Source organism: Narcine bancroftii, chromosome 10, assembly GCF_036971445.1.
Source record: "Narcine bancroftii isolate sNarBan1 chromosome 10, sNarBan1.hap1, whole genome shotgun sequence".
In the NCBI taxonomy this organism is placed as follows: domain Eukaryota; kingdom Metazoa; phylum Chordata; class Chondrichthyes; order Torpediniformes; family Narcinidae; genus Narcine; species Narcine bancroftii.
Genome location: NC_091478.1, coordinates 52,657,072 through 52,669,554, shown reverse-complemented (window position 1 = coordinate 52,669,554; position 12,483 = coordinate 52,657,072). Strand labels below are relative to the sequence as shown.

The 12,483-nt window shown below is 46.4% G+C and overlaps 1 protein-coding gene across 2 annotated transcripts in view; it reads right to left on the bottom strand.

The window, feature by feature from the left end:
* Positions 1 to 11,785, bottom strand: part of LOC138744568 (oxidative stress-induced growth inhibitor 1-like) — a 79,250-nt gene extending 67,465 nt beyond the window's left edge. Inside the window, exon 1 of one of the 2 annotated variants that reach the window (XM_069900929.1) lies at positions 11,679 to 11,785. The gene's annotated coding sequence lies outside the window, so the exon portion shown is untranslated. Of the gene's footprint in view, positions 1 to 1,434; positions 1,458 to 11,678 lie in introns of those variants that run through there. The other variant, XM_069900930.1, reaches the window with a different exon arrangement.
* Positions 11,786 to 12,483: the final 698 nt, after the last annotated feature.

Sequence of the window (12,483 nt, the reverse complement as noted above, 5' to 3'; positions counted from 1 at the left end):
GCTACACTTGATTGGACTGCACAGGCTGAGATGAGTTTTATTCTATTGAAGCAAGCTCTTACAACAGCTATAGATTTGGCGATTCCAAATTATAAACTACCTTTCTTTTTGGATGTTTCTGAAAAAGCACACACAATTGATGGTGTTCTTTTTCAGAAAAAAAGGGGGTGGAAGATGTGTGCTCATGTATGTGAGTATCACACTAGACCCGACGGAAGACAGACACCCACCATGTACGAGACATGCAGCGGGAGTAGCAAAGATTTTACAAAAGGTGGCACACATAGTAATGGGACATGGCCTGACGGTATTAACAACACATAGCATTGTAGCATTTGTGAGCTCGACAGCATTTACAATGACTTCACTAAGGCAGACGAGACTAGAAAAGATCCTGAATGCTCCAAATGTTACATTTACCCATGAAGGCATTAACATGGCAGACAATATGGGAGAGGGAGAACCACACTGTTGTGAGAAGAGGGTAGTGAAGGATATTAAAATAAGACCTGACTTACAGGCTACACCCTTAAGAGAACCAGATGAAACCTTGTTTACAGATGGGTGCTGTTACAGACACCCCACAGATGGATTGAAAGCTGCCTATGCGGTGGTACGAAAAACTACAGGAGGATTTGAAGAAATCATTACAGGGACAGTGAGAGGAAAGGAGTCAGCACAACTCGCAGAACTACAGGGAATGATAGCAGCATTAGAATGGGCAGAAGGGAAGGAGGTCAATATATATACAGACTCGGCATATGTGGTAGGGACAATACAGGTTGAACTTAGTCAATGGATTAGAAGTGGGTTTTTAACAGCAGCAAGGTCCCCAATTAAACACGAGAAGGATGTTAGGAAACTGGCTGAGGCCCTCCTGAAACCAAGGGCATTAGCAGTTCTTAAATGTAAAGGATACGATGGTGGCTCGGGGAAATGAGGAAGCGGACATGGCCGCTAAAAGGGCAGCAGGATACGGCCCTCAGTTTATTATGATACAGGCAGACAGAACAGCACATGACTTATTACCACCGTGTAGGGTAGAAGTAATAATACAGAAACAAGCAAAGGCATCACCTCAGGAAAGGATGGTATGGGAGGAAAGGGGGGGCAACCAAGGATCAAGGACTATGGAGATCGATAGACGGGAGGCCAGTTTTACCATCTGGACTCATGAAACCCCTCCTCGAGGAGGAGCATGGGCTAACACACTGTGGAAAGAAGCAGATGATAAGGTACTTGATACATTGGTGGCACCCCTTCCTGCCGGCGATGGTGGAGAACCATATTAGAGAGTGTGAGGTATGTATAACTTTCAATGTAAAGGCGACTGTAAAGCGACATGAAGGACAGTTCCCGTTACCTAAGTTACCAGGGCAGGAAATCGTACTTGATTATACGGACATGATTGAGAGGGTAAGTGGCTATCGATACCTCTTAGTAGCAGTAGATGTGTTCACAGGGTGGCCGGAGGCAATCCCTGCCAAAAGAGAAGATGCAAGGACGGTATGTAAATTCCTGATCAACCAGTATATTCCAAGACACGGATTTCCTAGAAAAATTAGGTCCAATAATGGAAGTCATTTTAAAAATAACGATCTACAGGAGGTAGAAGCAATGTTGGGATTGAAACATGCCTTTGGAACGGTGTACCATCCGCAATCCCAAGGGAAAGTGGAGAGGATGAACCAAACAATAAAAGGTAAGATCGGGAAAGTACAGGCACGGACCAAACTAAATTGGGTGGATGCATTGCTCCTGGCATTAATGTCAATAAGGAGTTCGGTAAGTTCTGTGACAGGATTCACTCCATATAAACTACAAACAGGGCACCAGTTTCCGGGACCGGGAGCCGGAATTCAGACTACGAAGAATGAGATAAGCTCAATGGGATGCAAGCTTTATTATGAGAAACTAACGGCTCTGGTGTCAGATTTTTCACAACAGGTCACAAGTCCCAACAGAGAAGGGGAAACACCGATACCTTCAGTCGCGGAGTGGGTTCTGCTAAAGGTCATCAAAAGAAAGTGGTCGGAGCCCAGATGGATAGGACCCTACAGAGTGGTGGAGAGGACGTCCCACGCGGTTCGACTACAAGGAAAAGGCGAGACGTGGTATCATTGGAGTCAGTGTGCAGCAACGGACCCACCGACACGGACACTGGAACAGATTCGAACGGAGGTGACTGAGAACCTGTGAAGCAACCACGGACTAAGAACACTTAATGTCCCTTTTTAAAGAGACTATTGGACTATGGTGACTGTGTATCAGTGGTTGACGGCATAATCAATTTATTGGCATCAAAACAATGAAGGGAGCTGAGATGAATACTATGTGGGGACTATGGGTGATGTTGTTCCTAGCCCTTGAAGCATCTGGAGAAGGAAACAACTGTACAAAGGGTTTGTGGTCAGCCTGGGAGGCCCACTGGACTGAAGTGTGTTCATAATGGCCAAGTTTGTGAGGTTAAGTTTAACAAGGGGTCGGAGATGCCGGTCCTTGCAAAAACTCCTGAGGTCTCGGTCTAATAAGGTAACAGGTGGTTGGTCTCATTTTCATGAGACCAAAAGGGGGACTGTTGGAATCTAGGGGTTAAAACATTATGAAAGAAATGATTAATTAATAAGTTTATATTTACTACATGGTTCAGGGAAAAAGAGGAATGTGATTAAGTGGCAATCACAGCATGGAGCAAAGTTGGCTGAGCAAAATGGTCTGCTCCAAAATACAGGGAGAGGAAATGCATAAAACGATTTAGGAGGAATGCTCAAACTAAAGGAGGTGGTGAGTAGCACAGGAGACACAGGCCAGATCAGAACAAAGAATGGCCTGCAAGAAACAAAGGGAATGGAAAACCAGTCTAGGAGGAAGATTAAGGCAGGAGGAGGTGTTAAAGAGAACAGCAGAAATTGGCCAGACAAGAACAGAATGGTGATTAGAAATATCTGGGGATGAATTAATTTCTGATCAACTCAACAGGATAGTCTGGCCTGGAGGATTAAGATGGGAGTGCTACACCCCAGATATCTGCAAAACAGGAGATGACTTGTGATAACCCTTATGCAAAAAGATCTAGCAAAGGAAGACAACTTTTGTTCTGTATGATAATGAAATCTAGCAAAGGAAGCCAACTTTTGTTCTGTATGATAAGGTTGACCTATATAAACTGAGCCAACTGGACAATAGGGGTCAGTCTTGGGGAGTAGCTCACTGTGCAAGTGACCTATGAACTAATGAGTGACCCAGAGCTCTGTTAAGTTTTATTCTTGTGCTGTGTAATAAATTGACTGTTGAACCGAATACCTTCTCCTATCACTTCATTCAAAGAACACGCTGGACTCAGACTACACATAGACTAAATTAAGAGTAAGGTAAAGCCAGAGTCCGACAGAACCCACATGGGATGTTAGTCAGGACAGTTCAGTCGTTCAGTACTCATGGTGAGGTAGTGAATTGGAATAGTCATTAGCTTTACGGGAGAAGCTGGGGAGCAGTGGTAAATGACTGCCTCCCTGACTAAAGGCCTGTGACTGGTGGAGTGTCTTAGGGAACAGTTTTCTCTTATCTCCCTTTGTTTGTCATCTGTGCCAACAGACTGGGTGTTAAATTGGATCTGCAGATTCTACAATAGGCCCTTTCATAATGTGAAAAATCCAGAGTGTAAAGGTGGAGCTTCTTCGCCCTTGCGTCGGGAGACTGACCCCCATGAATGTCCCCTGGCTGACTCCAAGATCCCGACTGAAATCCTTCTCGGGGTGGGGGTGGGGAGGGTCAGCGGCGGAGTTCTGCACTCCACCATCCTGCATAAATGTACTCCCGCTACAAGTGGCTGGCTAGGGACAGGCTGATGATGTCACAGTGACCCCGTCAGCCCATGATCCCTCTCACTCACTCCTCTCCCTCCATTACCCCCTCAGGGTGGGGGCGGGGGAGCCGGTGGGGGAGGTGGGCCATCAGGACAGGGGTGGCCAAGTGCAGGCTGTGACAGCCCCACTGGTTGTTCCAGCACCTCACCGGGCCACTCATCAGCACCAGCAGCTTAATACACGGCAGAGCAATGGCCGTTTTCCTTATCCATAATCCCCCACACAGCTGGAACCATTCTTGGAAATGAATGGGGGATTATGGGAAGATGGCCATTGTTCTGTCATGTATTTATGACGAGCAACAGTGGTTCTACAGCAGTTCTGGACACCACTCTGCATAAAAGCAGCGCTGGAGAACGGGCAAGTTTAACATTTTGATCTGCCTCTGCAGCAGGCCTTGAAGTGGAGGCCCAGTGTGAAAGCACCTAATGACTGGAGGTGCGGTGCAGAGAGAGGAATGCTGTCAAAGCCTGCAGCGGAATCTGGACCAGCTGGAAAAATGGGCTGTGACACAGCAGATGGAATTTAATGCAGACAAATGTGAGGTGTTTCCCTTTGGAAGGACAACCGAGGTACGATGTACACGGTGAGTGGTCGGGCACTGAGGAGTGCAGTAGAACAGAGGGACCTAGGAATACAAGAACATAGCTCCCTGAAACAGGCTTCTCAGGTGGATAGAGTAGGAAAAAGAGCTGTTGGCACGTTGGCCTTCATAAATCAAAGAATTGAGTACAGGAGATGTTAAGATGAAGTTGAGTAAGACATTAGTGAGGCTAAATTTGGAGTAATATTTGTAGTTTTGGTCTCCTAACTACAGGAAAGATAATCAACAAGATTGAAAGAGTGCAGAGAAGATGTTCAAGGATGTTGCTGGGACTTGAATAGCTGAGACAAAGGGAAAGGTTAAACAGGTTAGGATTTTATTCCCTGGAGTGTTGGAGAATGAGGGGAGCATTGATTGAGGTATTTAAAATGATGAGGGGTACAGATGGAGTAAATGCAAACAGGCTCTCTCTGCTCAGGTCGGGTGTGGTGGAATGGGTTAAGATCATGGTGGAATAAGTAAATTTTACAAGGAAGCTGAATTTAAAACTACTGATGTGAGCTGAGAGCTAGTGTGCCAGAATTTCCAATGAACAAGACATGGCCTTTGAAGAGTAAGTGGCTACTGTAACTCTGAAAGGCTATAAGCGTATTAAGCATCTACTGCATCCCATTGTGGTCTCCTCTGCATCGGAGAGACTGGGCGCAAACTGGGAGGTCACTTTGTTGAGCACCTCGGCTCTGTCCACCTCAAAGTGTGGATCTCCCAGTGGACTCCCATTTCAATTCCCCATCTCACCTTAATGGTCTCAAATTGGAGGAACATCTCATCTTCCTTCTGAGCACCCTCCAATTGGATGGCATTAACATCAACTGCCCCTGTTTCTGCTAAACCCCCTCCCCCTTTGTCCCCCTGTTGCCTTTCCCCCTTCTCTCTCTCTCTTCATTTCGTGGAACCAAAATCGATTCTCACCTCACCTCAACATTGCCAAGCATGAAACACTACCACCTGACAATTGAAGCCAGGGAAGGCATCACTCCAGTATTGAATCACTATTGCAGTAAGGGGTGCTGGTGAATACCCATAGTTGGCGTAACTCCCCATTATTGCCTATCCCAAAAGCCAGCCAAAGAGAATGATGGGGGCTTTGTACAACACCTGACAGCTATGAATAAAATAGATGTGTCCGAAACCGATGTTATATTCTCTCCTAGATCTGTGGCGGCTCACATTTTTCTGCATACTTTTGCACAAAGATATCTGCTTGCCTTTACTTGAAAGAATCTGCAAATCACATGGAGACACCTACCGTAGGGCTATACTGAAAGTCTTGCTGTTTATTGTTAAAAATAATCTAGATGAACATCAGATATCCCGATGTTCCACGTTGATTCAGTGTGCCCTTGACACCCTCAGAGCAGGGTTCAACTTCCTGAAGGATTCCATAACACTTCAACATCAGGCAACAAGGGAGCTCAGGGTGTCCGTAGAAAAAGTGAAGGTTGGCCAGGAGATCTTGGATTCCAGCTCAGTAAAAGGATGGCAAAGTTAGGGAAGAGAGGAATAAAAGCAACAGAGCAGATCCCAGTCCCCAAGATAAAAAGGGCCACTCTCTTTTTCCTGGGCATGGTAAGGTACTGTCAATAGATTCCTGAACCAGAAAGTGTGAAGATGCTGCAATTGTAGGAAATTCTGGAGGAACCCAGCCGGTCTGGCAGAAGAATGGCTCAGGCCTGGAACATTGGTAATAGACCTTTACCTCCTATGGATGCTACAAGACCAGTATTTCTGTGCATTTTTTGTGAACTGGGAAAGGGATGCTGCATTGAAGACTGAGCCCACTGGCATACAATGGACTTTGGAAAGGGAAAAAGTCTTCCAAGACCTAAAACAGCACTTGCACTAGGTCACCTATCTACAGCAAGCCTTGTATAGATTGCCACACGATGGGGGCCAGTGCGTACCCAATGCTGCCCCTCATCCTGATAGCCACCTTCGTGTGTGGCTGCTTCAGGCTGTGTGTGAAACCAAAGGACGAGGGCATCAATATGTAGAGGTGCCAACCAGAGAAGGAGCAGTGTTAGATCTACTGTTGGCAAATGGGATGGGTCAAGTGACGGAGGTTAGTGTTGGCGAGCACTTCGGGTCCAGTGATCATAATGCCATCAGCTTCAATGTCATTATGGAAAGAGAGAAGTCAGGGCCAAGGGTTGAGGTTTTTGATTGGGGAAAAGCTAGATTTGAGGAGATGCGAAAGGACTTGCAGGGTGTGCATTGGGACAATTGTTTTATGGGCAGGATGTAGTAGAGATGGAAGTCTTTTAAAGATCAGATTTTGAGAGTGCAAAAACTTTATGTTCCTGTTAGGTTAAAAGGAGGGGCAAAAGGTTTGAGAGAGCCGTGGTTTTCAAGGAGTATTGGAAACTTGGTTCGAAGAAAAAGGGAGGCGTACATTAAATATAAGAAGCATGGAGTTAAGGAGATGTTTGAAAGATACATTGAATGTAAGAGGAATCTTAAGAGAGGAATTAGGAAAGCTAAAAGAAGGTACGAGGAAACTATGGCAAGCAGGGTGAAAACTAATCCAAAAGAGTTCTACAAATATGTTAATGGTAAAAGGAAAGCTAGAGACAAAATTGGTCCCTTAGAAAATCAGAGCGGAAAACTGTGTGTGGAGCCGAGAGAAATGGAGGAGATATTGAACAGTTTCTTTTCTTCGGTATTCACTAAGGAGAAGGATATTGGGAGATGTGAGATAAAAAAAGCAAATTTGGTAAATAAGGGGAATATAGAGATTACAAAAGATGTAGTTTTAGGGCTTTTGAAGAATATAAAGGTGGATAAGTCTCCAGGACCAGACGGGATCTTCCCCAGGACATTGAGAGAAGTGAAGGAGGAAATAGCAGAGGCTCTGGCGGTAATTTTCCAAATGTCATTAGATATGTGGATAGTCCCGGAGGATTGGCGCATTGCACATGTGGTTCCGTTATTTAAAAAGGGTTCAAGGAGGAAGCCTGGCAACTATCGGCCTGTAAGTTTGACGTCTGTGGTAGGTAAATTAATGGAGAAAATTCTTAGAGATAGTACTTATAAACATCTGGATAGACAGGGTCTGATCAGGAGCACTCAACATGGATTTGTGGGAGGAAGGTCATGTTTGACCAATCTGATTGAATTTTTTGAAGAGGTGACTAGGAATGTGGATGAGGGTAGCGCAGTGGATGTTGTCTATATGGACTTCAGTAAGGCCTTCGATAAGGTACCACATGGAAGGTTAGTTAGGAAGGTGCAGTCTTCAGGTATAAATTTTGAGATAGTCAAATGGATTGAACATTGGCTGAAAGGGAGAGGCCAGAGAGTGGTAGTGGATAATTGTCTGTCAGGTTGGAGGCCGGTGACCAGTGGTGTGCCTCAAGGATCTGTATTGGGCCCATTGTTGTTCGTTATATACATTAATGATCTAGATGATGGGGTGGTGAATTGGATTAGTAAATATGCAGACGATACTAAGATAGGTGGAATAGTGGATAATGAAGAAGGTTTTCAAGGATTGCAGAGGGATTTGGGCTGCTTTGAAAAGTGGGCTGAAAAATGGCAGATAGAATTTAATGCTGATAAGTGTGAGGTGCTTCATTTTGGTAAGAAGAATCAGAACAGGACATACATGGTAAATGGGAGAGCATTGATGAATACAGAAGAGCAGAAAGATTTAGGAGTAACGGTACATCGTTCCCTGAAGGTAGAAACTCACGTGAATAGGGTGGTGAAGAAGGCTTTTAGTATGCTGGCCTTTATCAATCATTGCATGGAATATAGGAGTTGGGAGGTGATGTTGAGATTGTATAAGACGTTGGTGCAGCCTAATTTGGAGTTCTGTGTGCAGTTCTGGTCGCCTAATTATAGGAAGGATATAAACAGAGTGGAGAGAGTGCAGAGAAGGTTTACCAGAATGTTACCTGGGTTTAAGCATCTAGAGTATAGGGAGAGAATGGACAGATTAGGTCTTTATTCTTTGGAGCGTAGAAGGTTGAGAGGGGATTTGATAGAAGTATTTAAGATTATGAAAGGGATAGACAGAGTGGATGTGGATAGACTATTTCCGTTAAGAGGAGGAAAGATTAAAACAAGAGGACATGAGTTAAGAATTAAGGGGCAGAGGTTTAGAGGTAACATGAGGGGGAATTTCTTTACTCAGAGAGTGGTAGCCGTGTGGAATGAGCTTCCGGGAGAAATAGTGGTGGCGGAGTCAATTGTATTATTTAAGAAAAGGTTGGACAGGTATATGGATGAGAAGAAGATGGAGGGTTATGGGCATTGTGCAGGGAGGTGGGACTAGAGAGGGGTGTTTGGTTCGGTGTGGACTAGAAGGGCCGAATGGCCTGTTTCCGTGCTGTAATTGTTATGTTATGTTATGTTATAAATCTTCAGAGATGTTGACACCCAGGAATTTTAAGTTCTTGATCCTATACACTACTGACCCCTCGGTGAGGTTTAGTTAAGTGTCAAGATGGGCTGAAGTTCTACCTGTCCCATGTGTTGCAAAAGATGGGCCTGGCCCCATTGCCACACAATGACCATTCACCTCAAACACATGTCCTCTCGTATATGCTGGAAGGGACATTGAACAGTACAGCCAAGCTCAGAACATGATGCTCACCTGAAACCTTCACTCTGCTGCCTGCCCAGGATCCCTGTCTCTCTGTTTCTGCATATTAATGTAAGCCTACATTACATTACACCACAACTCCTGGCAGCCAGTTCCAGGCATCAACACTCTGTGTGTACATAAATGAGCCTTTAAAATTGCTCTCCCCCCTACCATCCTCTTATCTGCTGGAGAGGAGAGGGGTCTGGGTGCCAGAAAAGGCCAGTTGTGCCTTAAGAAGGAAAACCAATTCCCTGGATGGGTTGAGTGTGGGTGAGGAAGTGGGTAGAGGTTGCATTGAGGCTTGTGCTGTATCTGTGGATTGTCAGCCTCACCTTGTTGTGGGAGGAACAATAATGATGAGTCGGCTGACAGAGAGGAGGTTGGACAGATCATCAGCTGGGGTGAGAACAACCATCCGAATCTCAACGTTGTCAAGATGAGGAAATGATTGTGGGCTTCAGAAGGACGAAAGTCGACCATGACAATGACAGTTCTATCATAGACAGAATGGAAAACACACATTTTCTTCGTGCACATATAAAGGACAACCTCAATGGACAAGAAGGCACAACAGCACCTGAACTTCCTGAGGAGATTGAGGACCTTAAGGTCCTCATTGACAACATTGTACAGGAGCACAATTGAGAGTGGAACAATGATTACAACTGGAATACCCATCTGACATCTGTAACAGGGACTCTTACAGCTAGAATAATACCCATATGACATCAGAATTTTGCCTCTCAAACAGCTGGAACAATGACAACAGCTGAAATCACACCCCTCACCAACACAGCTGGAACAACAGGAGGGTGGTGTTAGAATCAGTTTGCCAGCATCTCCTGCAACCCTGGTAGAAACTGCAGGAACCCAACTTCTCCTCGAGTGACCTTGTAACAGGAACATTGTGAATATGAAAAATGAAGACAAAGACCTGAATAACAGAGCTATTATAATCCCGCCACCCCACCTTCCCCACATTAATCGTCTCCTGCCATTACTTCCAACTTTTTTGATGCTTTCTATGAATGTGACCCCTCAGAGTGTTCAGGCCCAACAGACTAGATTAGTCCTCACAGGAGAAACCCACCAGCCCACGAATCATCTGGTGAACCTCCAATGCACACAATCTGTCTTGAGTTCATCGTCCCAAAGGTTGGGAGAAAAGACAGAGGCACCAAACTCCTGATTTGGTCTCAGCAGTGCGCTACATGATTGTAATAAAATAACACAACTGTATTTTTGGATTCAAATCTCCTAGTAATTGGTCCAACATATTGTTTACCTTCTTTCACGGCCTGCTGCACCTCTACATTCAACTTCAGTGATGTGTAACCAAAGAAATCTGTTGAAGAAGAGTCTGCAGATGCTGGGGGTGAGTGGAACACACAGAAGTGCTGGAGAAACACAGCAGGTCACACAGCATCTAGGCCTGAGCCCATCCTTGTCGAACAGCAGCAGATTTGAACCAGAGTCACTGGCACTGTAATAACATCTCACTAACCGCTAGACTGGTGGTTGTCAACCGGTGGGTCATTGAGTGTTTCCTTGTGGGTCTTTACAAATGTTAAACCAAGTACTTTAAATTATATAAAGATGTGTTTCTTACAGAGCTTGACTTGAAGGTATTGCTCAGTCATTGCCACCTGTGGGCCATGGGGTGTTAGGCTGGGTCTAAGACTGAAAAAAGTTAAGAACCACTGCACTGGACTAGCCTGTACTCTCATGGCAAGGCCAACTGCAACACCAACCACCACTCAAATAGCTGCACAAAGCATAACACCTATCACCGCGCCTGGGATCATCCGATCTCGGGACCTAAGCAGGCTCAGGACAGGTTGGTACTTGGAGGGGAGACCAGCCAGGAACACCGGTGGACAAAGTGGCCTTACATTAGATAAAGTGAAAGAACTTCCTGTATGTTACATTCCAAAAGTAGAATTACGTGACAATAATGGAACGTTTCCCTTTATCGTTTGACATTAACCGTGACATTCCTATACTAACCTTTATACTAATTGCGACACCAATCTCTACATGAACCACCAGACTATGCTAATATTATACAAACTGCGAAGTGAAACATTAGTGTGCCCCTGCCCTTAGCTTGCTAGTCAGGGATAAGTAATCGTCACTCCATGGGCACTCCACTTCTGTCCTCGAGGTGAAGATGGTCCCCGCTCGAGCCTCTGGGTTGAGATTCCTTATCTGCGGGGAAACAGCCTGGGAATATTCAATTTATTCATGTCCCTCTGTGTGGTTTCCCCTCAAATTCCAATGCTGCAGGGAGAAAAGTCCCAGCCTCTCCTGAGCCTCCAGTCCCCAGACACGTGAATTATTTCTAGCCACTTCCTTCTGCTCCAGTCATGCCCTGAAGTGTCCATGGGGCAGAGTTGGAGCCCAGCTGTCATGGGGCTGGGGTTCTATACAGGGGCTGAAGGAAGTAAAGAGTGACAGTCACACACTACAGTTCCAGGAGAGAGAGAGAGAGAGAGAGAGGGCTGAGCTGAGCAGAGCACTACCACACCACCCGCTCCTCGCTCCTCCTCCCCCCCCACAACCATGCCCCAACCTCAGGAGGGCTGCTAAAGCCAAGCAGCACAGGCCGTGTGGAGCTTACCTGCTGTGGTGATTTGCAGGGAGAGGGCAGCGAATACTGACAGAGAAAGCCCTGCTCTTCCCATACGGCCTGTGGAGATCTTGCCAGAAGCAGGGAGCTGGGAGGGGCCACAGCGGGAGGGAGGTTCCCAAAAAGCTGCTGAGAGATCGTGACTCAGCACAAAGAGACCGGGTGAGAGCACGTGGGGAGGGGGGATTCACAGGGCACAGAATGATAGAGGTGGATAGATAAACTCAGAGCAACAAACTCCATCCACTAACACTCGGTCCTCCACACTCCTTCCCCTCATTCTCCATCCCCCCCCCCACATTCAATACCCTTACACTCCGTCCCTTTGCTCTCTGTCCACTCACCCTCCGTCCCCTAATCTCCATCCCCGAACACGATGCCTTCCACACTCCTTCCCCTCACCCTCCGTCCCCTGGCTCTCCATCCCGTCACGCTTCATCCCCTAACACAACTTCTCCACACTCCACCCACCACACTCCAACCCCTCAATCTCTACCCCAAACACACCATCCCCCCACAAAGTGTTCACCCACACACCAACCCCTCCGCACTCCCTACACCACCCCCCCCGACACCCTTCTCCCCCAGACAAACTCCCTCCCCCCCCGGCAGACACCCCCCTTCCCGGATACCCGCCCCCAGGATTTCTCACCCTACACTCCCTCCCTCCACACGCCTTAGCACCACACTTCCTCCACCAAACTCCTTCTCCCACACTCCTTCGCACCTCACGCAGTCCCACTACAGTCGTTCCCACAACACACCCTTCATTGCACTCCTTTTCCCACACTTCTAC